Source organism: Centroberyx affinis, unplaced genomic scaffold (assembly GCF_046629955.1).
Source record: "Centroberyx affinis isolate AG114_WGS23_722 - 3 ecotype Tasmania unplaced genomic scaffold, CSIRO-AGI_Caff_v1 ptg002379l_1, whole genome shotgun sequence".
NCBI classification, from domain to species: domain Eukaryota; kingdom Metazoa; phylum Chordata; class Actinopteri; order Beryciformes; family Berycidae; genus Centroberyx; species Centroberyx affinis.
In genome coordinates, this window is record NW_027280635.1 from 13,363 (window position 1) to 25,382 (window position 12,020).

At 38.5% G+C, this 12,020-nt stretch overlaps 1 long non-coding RNA gene across 1 annotated transcript; it reads left to right on the plus strand.

The window, feature by feature from the left end:
• Nucleotides 1-8,591: 8,591 nt before the first annotated feature.
• LOC139656072 (uncharacterized) lies at nt 8,592-11,261 on the plus strand. The gene is made up of 3 exons (XR_011696086.1): nt 8,592-8,647; nt 8,970-9,016; nt 11,086-11,261. It is a non-coding gene; the product is annotated as an uncharacterized lncRNA (long non-coding RNA).
• The last annotated feature ends 759 nt before the right edge of the window (nt 11,262-12,020 follow it).

Consider the following 12,020-nt stretch of genomic DNA (forward strand, 5'->3'; position numbering starts at 1 on the left):
AACCCCCCCCCCCCCCCTCCCTGTGAACACAGTGGTGCTGGACTGTGTTCAGGGTTAGCTGAGTCTCTCTCCACTCTGTTACGGTCTCAGCTGTGTTGTGACAGTCAGAAACACTGTAAGCCCACTGTGCTTTAGGAACAGTGTTTAGTTGCAGTAACAGATTCTGTCACTGGGGGGCGCTCCTCGTTTTACTGAGACTGAGTTACAGCAACAGGTATTGAGTCTCCTGACGAGTAGCTTTAAGTCTCTGAACGACTTGGTATGTGTTACACAGTGGTGGAAGAAGTACTGAGATCTTTTACTTCAGTAAAAGTAACAATACAACAATGTAAAGATACTCCATTACAAGTAAAAGTCCTGCATTCACAATCTTACTTAAGTAAAAGTACATAAGTATTGGCAGCAAAATGTACTTAGAGGATCAAAGTAAACTCATTATGCAAACTGTCCCCATTTAGAGAGTTATATTTTTCATAAATTATTGGAATATTAATACTGATTTATCGACATACATGTACATGTAAGCAGCATTTTAAAGTTGTCAAGGTGAAGCTAATCTTAACAATTTAGCTATACTTTTGGGTAGTCTAATCCAGTGGTTCTCAATGTGGGGTCCGGGGACCACCAGGGGTCCTTGAGTCGTTCCAGGGGGTCCCCAGCAAATTGATGGATTGTTAAACTTCACCCTTATTTCATTTACAAGAAGTTAACACATTAGAGAATGTAGAGGAATGACTGTTTTGATCATAGTTGTTATCTCTCTACCTACAATACAGATAGTCATGGAATTCTGGACAAAATCATATCAAACAATAAATATTATATTCTCAGATTTGGGTCTGAGAGACAAAATCTCATCAAATGGGGTCCGTGGACCTAATGGTACTAAATTAGGGGTCCTCGATATGAAAAAGGTTGAGAATCACTGGTCTAATCTATACTTATCTATATATTTTACAGCACAAAAATTCAGCATTTTCTTATTCCCGGATTTATTGGGAAATGTCGGCGACGCTTTGTTTTCTGTGCCTGAATTAAAATATCTTGATGAAGTAAAGATCCATCCATCTGTTTTTCTCATGGTGAGGAAGCACCGAAGTTTGGGATGACAGAAGGATTTACTTCTTATGTGTGGCATATGCTTTGAAATCATTAAATATTCAATTCAAATTAGATTCTGCTCCCGTTGGGTTTCAGCTTGCTATGCTCTCGGACTTGATGAGAAGGAAATTACAGAAACAATTCTAGTTTTCCACAAGTGGTTACACACATTTTCAGGAACTAAGGCTCATTTACTCATAACTCACAAAAACATAAAAACACTTAACGCCAAATGCAAAACTCCACACATCTCTTGCACAATGAAGCACTGTGTGCTCAGTGAAGCCCGTCTGTGAATATCTTATCAGCAGGCTCGTTCCTTTTGCATTTTCAGTTGCACTTACACACAGCAGCATGTTGGAAAAGATTATCATGTTACTAGCCTAGTCAAATATAAAACACACAGAGATACAGTGAATACTGCTGAGGTCTGGTGAGGTCAAGACCTGGCAGGCTTTCACTTCTGGAAAATGTACAAATACATTCAAATACTGTAAATACTACAGTAACAGAAAAAATACTATGCAGTAAACATACATTTCTACTGACAAAATAGGAAAACCCCATTTCATGTGATACATGGAACATACATGCTGTTTACAGTACTATGGTCCACTTGTAATACTTCATTCTATACTGCTTTCTATACAAAATGAATGGAAGCAGCTAGTGTTTTTGCTACTTGTCCTCCATACAGACCAAGTCAACTTCGCTGGAGTCCCAAGTCAGTCTCAAGTCTTGAGGCACAAGTCTCAGGTCAAGTCCCAAGTCTAAATGTAGATTACCAAGTCAAGTCCAAGTCATTAATGTCAAGTCCCAAGTCTAAATGTAGAACAGCAAGTCAAGTCAGAACAAATCAAGAGTCCAGTATCAATTTAATATCTTAAAGAAAACTAAATATCTAGGACTTTTCAATGCAATATGGTTTTAATAGGATAAAAACTTGGTAAGAGCATCATGAGTTTGATTTCTATAATCAGTTTCAACTTCAATAAATTCAATCATTCCATACAAATTCAGAAAACAGAATTTAAATTCAGTCGTCTGCTGGAACAAATCTCATCACTTTCAATCTAAGTCATTTACACAAACACAAGATCTCAAGTCAAGACTTTAGAAACCTTTTCAAGTCATCAGAGTACAAGTCAGGGTCAAGTCCCAAGTCACCAGTGTTATGGCTCCTCCACAGATCACAGTACTGCGCAAAAGTCTTTGGCACCTTAGATTTTTTATGTACATTTTGCCTTGGATGTTTATTTGTTTTCTGCATTAGTGTGTCAGTACATTGATCTTTAGTAGATAATAACACAAATTGTACATTTGGTTTATATTTAGAAACTTTTACTTTCATTACTTTTGAAAGCATCTTCGCTTTACCATTTTTTTCCACAGTCCAGTGTGTGCAGCTGAAGCGGCCTGAAGTGTGTTGCTAGTGGATGAACCTCCACACTGTGCTGTAGATCTGTAATGATTCACCACACAGACACACACTGCATCTGGTGATAGAGTCCTGAGACCTGTAGAGTCACACTGAGCCTTTCATTGATGCTAGATTGTGATGCAAAAACGCTAATCTAATCTCCAGTGAAACAACGGTCTGTTAGTGGACGTGTCCTGACAGTCCAGGTGTGGATAAAAGCAGGTACATTTCTACTGAGACTCACAGACCGCTACAGACCAGATCCTCACCTGCTGAGTCGAGACTCCTGTCTGATCTGAACTCTACCAAGCAGACAACACAGCACAGAGACAGGTGAGTTTTCCATGCTAATTTACCATCATAGAAATATTGTTTTTTTATAGATATGTTACTCAAAGCAAAGCAAAATTAACTTTAAAATGGAACAAAAGACAAATTAATCTCAACCCCCCCCCCCCACAGCCAGGGGAAGGGGGCTAAATACCTGAGAAAAAACTGAGAAATTCTGAGATTGAACTCAGACACTACTGCAGTTTGCTGTGAGTGCATTGTGCCCTATGTAAATAAACACAGACAAGCAAATTAAGCACCTAATATTTTAGTTTCTGTGTAGATAAACAGCAAACCAGTTTTGCCACCAACTTTTAACAGTAATACAATTTTATTTACACCATGTAGACATGATGTCACGGTGCTGTAATGGGAAATGAACAGCCTGGTATCTCTCACTACATGTTTGTTCATTTAAAAAAGTTTTGTTGTATTTAGCTTTTGATTTTTGTATTACTCTACATCAATACATCTATTATGGGAAGTAGAGGTGAATGGGCAATTCTGATTTTTTTGTCAATATTAGCGAAAAACCTAGTTAGGGCCCGAGCACGATCTCGTGCGAAGCCCTATTGTATTTCGTTCTTAGTCATGATTTTTATTTTTATTGTTTGCTCGCGTTTTTGAGGGCCTAAACGTGCTCGAAAAGTTGCAAAACTTTGCACACGCGTCAGAAGTGGTGAAAAATTATATATTTTATTGGTCTTGCGCATGGGCGTGGCAAAACGGCTCGATAGCGCCCCCTACAACATTTCAACGGAGTATCCCTCGCCGTACGTTTGTCCTAGACTTACGAAACTTGGTAGGCACGTGTATCATGTCCAGACTTAAAAAAAAGTCTGGTGGTACCATGCGCCTAAAACCAACAGGAAGTCGGCCATTTTGAATTGATTGTGACATTTTTGGGCGTTTTTGGGCGTTTGCAGGGGTCGTACTTTAACGAACTCCTCCTAGGCGGCTCATCGGATCCACGTCAAACTCGGTCAGCGTGTATAAAAGAGTTTGACGATGAAAAGTTATCAAAAGCTTGAGTTTTCGTCACACGGCGTGGGCGTGGCGAGGCGTCGAATTTCCGTGTTTCGCCACGAAACAGGAAGTGGCTTGTAGCTGGCCAATACATGGTCAAATCTGGACCAAACTTCACACGTTTGATGAGAGTCCCAGCCTGAACACGTCTACGTGCTGATATTCGGTTATAGTCATAGCGCCACCTACTGGCAACAGGAAGCTGTGTGAATTTGCAGGGGTCGTACTTTAACGAACTCCTCCTAGGCGGTTGATCGGATCCACGTCAAACTTAGTCAGCGTGTGTAAAAGCCCTCGACGATGAAAACTTATCAAAAGCTTGAGTTTTCGTCACACGGCGTTGCCCTGGCGGCGCGGCGAATTTCGATGTTTCGCCGTTAAACAGGAAGCTGCCATAACTTGAGTGTACATCGTCCGATTTGCACCAGATTTCACATGCTGGACGAGAGTCCAGGCCTGAGGACATCTACAGGCCAATTGGGAGTCATAGGCATTGCGCCACCTACTGGTGACATGAAACAGGAAGTGGGTTGTAACGTGACTGTACATGGTCAAATCTGGCCCAAACTTCACACGTTTGACTAGTGTCCAGGCCTGACGACATCTACATGCCGATATTCAGTTATAGTCATTGCGCCACCTACTGGCGAGAGGAAACAGGAAGTGGGTTGTAACGCCACTGTACATGGTCAAATCTGCCCCAAACTTCACAGGTTTGATAACGGTCCCGGCCTGAACACATCTACATTCTGATATTCGGTTATAGTCATAGCGCCACCTACTGGAAACAGGAAGTTGTGTGATCTTGAGCGTACATTGTCCGATCTGCACCAGATTTCACATGCTGGACAACAGTCCAGGCCTGAGGACATATACAAGCCAATTGGGAGTCACAGTCATTGCGCCACCTACTGGCGACAGGAAGTAAGCCTTGTGTGACAATCGCCACATGATTTACATGGAATTTTCATGGTGTGGGCCACGTCGACCGGTCGGTGTCCGGTAACGACGCCGCGACTGCGGCACACCCCGACTTGCACACGGAGGGAGGGCCCGCTCATCACTGCTTGCAGTTTTAATTCATTATGTTTTTACTTCACTTTATGAATCTAATGAATTAAATTATTTTACTGTACTGATGTAATCCAGTGCAAAAAAAAGGTGTGACACCTTCTGGAAGACGTTCACCAGTGCCTTTGTCAACAAGCATCAGCGATCTGTCGAACCAGAAAATTACAACGACCTGGTCAAAGCAGAGTCCATTGTAATACCAAAGGACAAGGTGAGAAATATCAAACATCACACCAGTGTTCATGTGTTCATGTGTTGTTAAGACACACTGCCTGTAATGCCCTCTTCCTTGTGCTGTCTCTTAGGTACTGCTGTACAGTGGAACCAAAGGTTTGCTGAGTTTCCTGGATAATCAGGACACCTATGTCCATGTTTCGCAGACCATATATGGTATCCTAGACGACAAAACTTGGTGGGGAAAAGAAAACAGCAACGGTAATATTAAAATTAGTATCAGTGTGAGCAATGTAAAACATACAGGCTGCTCCTAGCATTGATTCTTTAGTTAGAAACATAAGGTGAGAGCATTTAAGGCATTTTCCCATGTGATTAGAATCAGGTAACTGTAGCGTGTAGAGTCGAAAATACTGAATTTAGAATGACGTAAAGGTATGGAAATATGAATATTTTGAGCAAGATATCAAATTACACTCGTAGGGGCACCACCTTTGTAAATGAAAGAAATTAGGCCTTTACTTATACTTTACTTAATCAATCTAAAGATCATGAAATCTTTTCAGTTCAGGGATACTTTTCTCTGCAAGTAAGGAAACACATGACAACTTCTCTACAATAAATGGGAGTATTTATTTAACTATTCAAGCATAACAATATTCAATGAGATAAGCAATATAAGGCATGTACTGTATATTGATCACCAGAATGAAACACTGAAACTATAGACTAAAATAGGCATGAAATGCAATGAAACAAAATAAGCATGAAAGGGAAATGATAATGAAATGTGGGAATAAGAATTGGCAGCAGTAAATGGAGATATGTATGGATCAATCAACCAGACTTGCAAACTTCTTGCAAGCGATTCTTAAGTTCATCTGGAGAAGACGTTTCTAACTCCAGGTTCAAACTCTAAGTTTCAGCTAAAGTCGAATTGCAGCTAAATTGTTGATCTTGGCTTCAGCAGGTTTCTTGGCGAGGGCGGAATGTTGAACTGTGGAAAAAGATAGGATTAGATAAGATAAGATAAGATAAGAAAGTTTTATAGCTCTTTGAATTTTCAGGTGTGGTTTGCCATGCAAATCATGCTTCACGTTGTTTTTCTGTTACGCCTTGTTTACTAATTAATTTCTTTGTTTGAGAAGATTTCACCCCAAACTGAGAGAGAGGGGGGGAAAATGAATGCAGGAGGAACCATTCCTCTAGTCTATTTTATTTTGGGATCCATTACTACGTGATCTTAATAAAGATTTCTTTTAAATTAATACGCCAGTATTTTACATCTCCACCAATTACTGTTGTCAATTGATCGAAATAATAAAAACCTGTGAACTTACATTCAAACTTATATAGCTAGCACATCAATATAAGGACATCAAATAAACCTTCATGGGCTAATTTGTGGCTATAAAGTCTTCACCAAGTTAACTCATATATGTAACTTGTGTTTCAAACTGTGTGACTAATGTGAAAAGACAATTTAACCATTTAATACAATCAAACTTGGTCGATATTATACTGGCATATCATAGCTATAAATGACCACACGGTGGCAGTGTGGTACCATGCAAATGAGAGAGAGAGTGTGCTCCCCTGGGAATCACTGTGATATAATTGCAATTATTTCCTCGAATAAGGTAGACAACATTGTGTATACATACAACTTACTACTAATTAAACAACTTCAACACATATATAGTTAACACATTTAGCATATACTTCAACCTGCATAATAAACTCATTAAAGACATTTTGGGAAGTATAGGATTGAAAGTAGGTTTAAAGAAGAATGTGGAGAGTGGGAGGATTTATGGCTGTCCTGTTGTAAAGGGGAAGAGTGGGTGAAGCCCTGGAGAGGGTAAAGAAACAGCTCTTGGTTCTTCAGTGATGACACAATGTGTATTCCAGTCTCTTACAGTTGTGACTGTCCCTTTTAATTCCTCAGAACAGTGTTGCACTTCGGATAAAGAAAGGAGGAATATTCTCATTCTCCCATTCCCATGTGTGTATGTGTGTGGTTCATTAAGTGTTCCTGGGTCCGTCTCACACTGATGAACTGGTAGATAATGGTCGTTAATTTACCTTTGGAATGTGTGAGAGAGTACCAAACCTCTTTTGCTGTGGTAGTATCCTGTTGTTAATCCCCAAGAGCTTTTGGGGAGACATCCCCTGCTAGCAGACTCCACTCTTTTGGAGCTGTGGATTGTGTCAAATCGACACTTTTATGGCCACTTGTTGTGATAGGCCATTTGGTGTTGATTCAAGAAAGCAACAGAAAGGTTGTGGGCTTTCTCCAAATGTCTCCCTGGTATCGCTACATAACCTGTGCAGGTAAGAGAACTAGCACACACCTGTGTGATTAGAATCAGGTATGATTCTCTTCTTTCTCCTGTAGATGTGTTTGGAGCAGATATTGTTCCACATCCATCCAGTATATTCTGGGCCCGGATCTCAGCTGAGGTGAGTGTGCAAATTATATATTCTGAACTAATTAGCAGCTACAGTAGCTGCAGAAGGAAAACAGCACCTACTGTACACATTTTACATGCCATCCCATACCATCACTGAATCTGAGTAATAGATAATAGGTTTTGGCTGGAGTCAGAGTTACCACTCGCTAAATTTATTACAATCCTATTTGCCTGACAGGGACATTAAGCTGATATTGCTGAAATAATCTGATGTTTTGTGTTTCTACTCTACAGTTGGCAAGCACAGCATCAGGTACCGTCACTGTGTTACTGAATGGAGTCGAGGGGTACAGGACCCAAAGGTAAATCAGGTTCACCTGGAATGATGTAACTCTTGAGCTGGGGTTAGAAAAGTGGAAGTGCAAGTGTGTGTGTGTGTGTGTGTGTGTGTGTGTGTGTAAGAAGAGATAACCAACAGTAATCCACATTAAGTCAAAATGACACATTTCTTGTGCTTGTTTCCTTTTTATTTATTCCAAGTTTTTTTGCCAAGTATGAAGTGCCCAACTTAAAGGCCGAGACTGTCTTGCGTGTGTTAATGGTGAACCCGGAGGGGGTGTAAGTACATTAAACACAGTGTTGGAATGTTAATGAATAGAACTACAGTGAATATTTAGAGTCATTGTGCTTAATTGTGTGAGATTTTGAATCAGAGTGAAACACAAATTTAGTCAGCTGTACCTGCTTTTTCTTAAGCATTCTCTTTAAAACTTTATGGTTATGGGAGTTCCTTTTGACTGCCTTGTTACATATTTCAAAACATATGCATTTACTGCAGCACTTTCTATGGTTATTATTGTTTGTGAAAGCTTTACATGTCGTGTTTTTCAGTTTACAAATTTGATGCTTTTGCACCTGAAAGTCCCTTGGACTAAAATGTAAATGTAAACACTATATTCTACTGTGTTATTGTGATTCATTTTCCAGTAGTCAATCTCATTATTAAATGCACATTTTCCTTAAGCAAAGAAAACACTTGTGAGCACCGTTCTCTGGAAAACCTGCGAAAAGCCATTGGACATAAGGGCTATGACTGCAAGTACATACAGAGGTAAGTTACCTTCACTACAACAGAACTCCCTGGTCACATTAATTTATTCATATACAAATAACCTAAACAGAATCAATGAAGCACTAACTATTTATAAATGAAAAGATATTGATTTATTCATGAATTTATTTGATTTACTCATTCTTTAATTTGCTTGTTTTTGTATTCTTTGATCTCAGTATGTATATTATCATTAGTATTACCAATAACCAGAGCCATAACCAACAAAATGTTAAAGTGTAATTTATTTATATTTATTTATTATTTTACACAAATTAAATTTGCTAATTTTTATTTCTGTATGAAAATGTGTATTTTTCAGCAATGTCTTAAAAGATCTTCCTTCTAAAGATTGGTGGACTAAAGCCAGTGAGTATATTACTTGAGTATTTTTTTTAGAATCAATAATTTTCATTTTAATAAACTCCACAATTCAGGGGATTCGAAACACCAAATAAAAAGTGTATTTTAAACAAATGTCTCATAATGTGTAAGAGCTGAAACACTGCGGGGCGTTCAGGAGCCTCACAGCAAAATCATATTCTTTAACAACTGAAACACTGCGGGGCGTTCAGGTGCCTCACAGCAAAATCATATTCTTTAACAACTGAAACACTGCGGGGCGTTCAGGTGCCTCACAGCAAAATCATATTCTTTAACAACTGAAACACTGCGGGGCGTTCAGGAGCCTCACAGCAAAATCATATTCTTTAACAACTGAAACACTGCGGGGCGTTCAGGTGCCTCACAGCAAAATCATATTCTTTAACAACTGAAACACTGTAGGGTGTTCAGGTGCCTCTCTCACATAGTGAAATCACATGTTTGTGGTGCAGCTGTGTCAGAATGGTGCATAAAATCACATAATCTGCATATTACAGTTTTTTCTGAATGCTTAAACACTAACAGTGATTCTTGAAGCACTATCTCTGAAACCATTAACACTTGTAGCCAGTTCATTTACCAAGTGAGCCAAACAGAATGCACGTCCTCTGCTTCACACTCAGTTTGTAATTTTATAACACACTTTTTGTAAAACTGTAAACACAACTCACTGCTTTACACTCAGTTTGCAATTTACTGTAATACATAACACACTTCTAGCGACACTGTAAACTTATGTCCAGACCCACAAAGAGGGCGAGATTTAGCCTAATTTTTTTGCGTTTCTTTTTTTCACAAATGTTTTTGTTTTCTTCTACTGCGCTTTTGTTGTTTGAGGAGTGTTACTGTAGAACATTTTGAGAAAGAAAATAATGTAAATAACTTTTCCCCCTTATTTGTATTGATAGTGTGTTATGTTTGGAATACACATCCATACTTTACACATTTGGATACCTGTGTGTATGTGTGTTTGCTGCATGTGTGACAAAACTTTATTGCAAACTGCTATTGCCCTGCACACAGAAAAAGCAAAAGCCACAAGTGTTTTTCATTTGTACTATCAGTGTGTAGTTGGTGCTTCGTGTGTTTATTCAAATGATGGTTTGTGTGAACTGTATTGATGCAAAAACACACTTTTTTAAAAGAGTTTGAAGAGTTTTGCAAGAATTTTTTTGCTTTTGCAAGAGATGTATGATGTTTTGCTGGGTTGGTGTGAGGTTTTGTGGTTAGTGTGTAGAGTTTTGCAAAAATAGCCTGTAGTTTCAAAGATAGTGCCTAAGCAATCAGAAAAAACTGTAATGAATATCCATTTCACTGGTTCATTAGATGTGTTAATATTAGCATACTGCCCAGCCTGCAGTTGGTCAAAAACACTGAGGTTTATGATTTTATCCTTCCCTCCATCCCAGTGGGTATCTGACTTGGAAAAGGTTATCAATGCCTTTATTTTTTCTTACACTTACACTACTGCAATGCATTGTTTTCTGGTCTTCTTCGTAAATACTTATTAGCTCGACCTCAGCTTGTGCAGAACACAGCCGCTCGAATGTTAACTGGGTCAAATCGTGGTTCTCATGTCACTCCCATTCTTGCCTCCCTTCATTGGCTTCCACTTAAATTCAGGATTTTTGTGAAATTTTATTAATAACATGCGTATAAAGCATTGTATGGTTTAGACCCAGTTCCATCTCAGAGCTCTTAACCCGCTCTGTTCCTAGACGTGACCTAATCAGGGTTCCTACACATTTTCAATTAAAAAAATTCCATATTTTTCCCAGACCCTATGTTCTTGACTGATTTGATTTTGGTGGGTATTTGATATAATGCATGCTGATGCATGCTGGGTAATAAGAGCGTCCCTCTATCTGAACATTATTCTTCACATCAACAAACACTGTGGACTCAAAGTGGCTCTACAACAACATAAAAGCTAGAATCATGTGTGTATCGGACCTGAACCGCAACATTTTCCATACTTTTTCCAGACATTTTTTCAAATTCCCAAACTATTCAAGACCTGGAAATGATCAAATTAATTTTTAATACTTTTCCAGACCCTCCAGTCCTGCGTAGGAACTCCGTCTAAGATCTTCAGATAAGCCTTCATTAGTTATCCCGAGGTCGAGGTCCTCGACAAAGGGGATCGGGCTTTTGCTGTCAGGGCCCCAAGGCTTTGGAAAAAACCCTCCCTAAAGAAATCAGGCTTGCAAGCAGTTTATTCTCTTTTAAATCTTTGGTTTATTTTGCTGTCGTTCTTTTATTTTGTTTTAAATTGTTTTATCTGTTTTAACTTTTACTGTTTTAACTATTAGTGTGTTCTTCGTGAAGCACTGTGTAACTTTGTTAAAATAAGTGCTATACAAATAAAGTTTATTATTATTATTATTATTATTATTATTATCAATATTTCTTAAACAAACACAATTACAGTGAGACACTATGTATTCAAAGTGTCACCTACTGCAACTATATCAAAGATATCCAAAATGTCCCAGATATCACAGATACATGAAATGAAAATCTGTCAACACTCAAAGTGATTTTGTTAACAGGAATACAACTTTTAGGAAACCTTTTTAGTAGTTAGTATTTTTACACTGGTGGCTGATTGCTGTGATTTTCTCTGTGCCATTGAATAAAGCTTCAGCAAAGCATGTGAACTCAGTCTTTCATTTCAGCTGCATCACCTTCATACACATAACTATAATAAACACATGATCCTTCATACACATAACTATAATAAACACATGATCCTTCATACACACAACTATAATAAACACATGATCCTTCATACAAATAACTATAATAAACACATGATCCTTCATACACACAACTATAATAAACACATGATCCTTCATACACATAACTATAATAAACACATGATCCTTCATACAAATAACTATAATAAACACATGATCCTTCATACACACAACTATAATAAACACATGATCCTTCATACACACAACTATAATAAACACATGATCCTTCA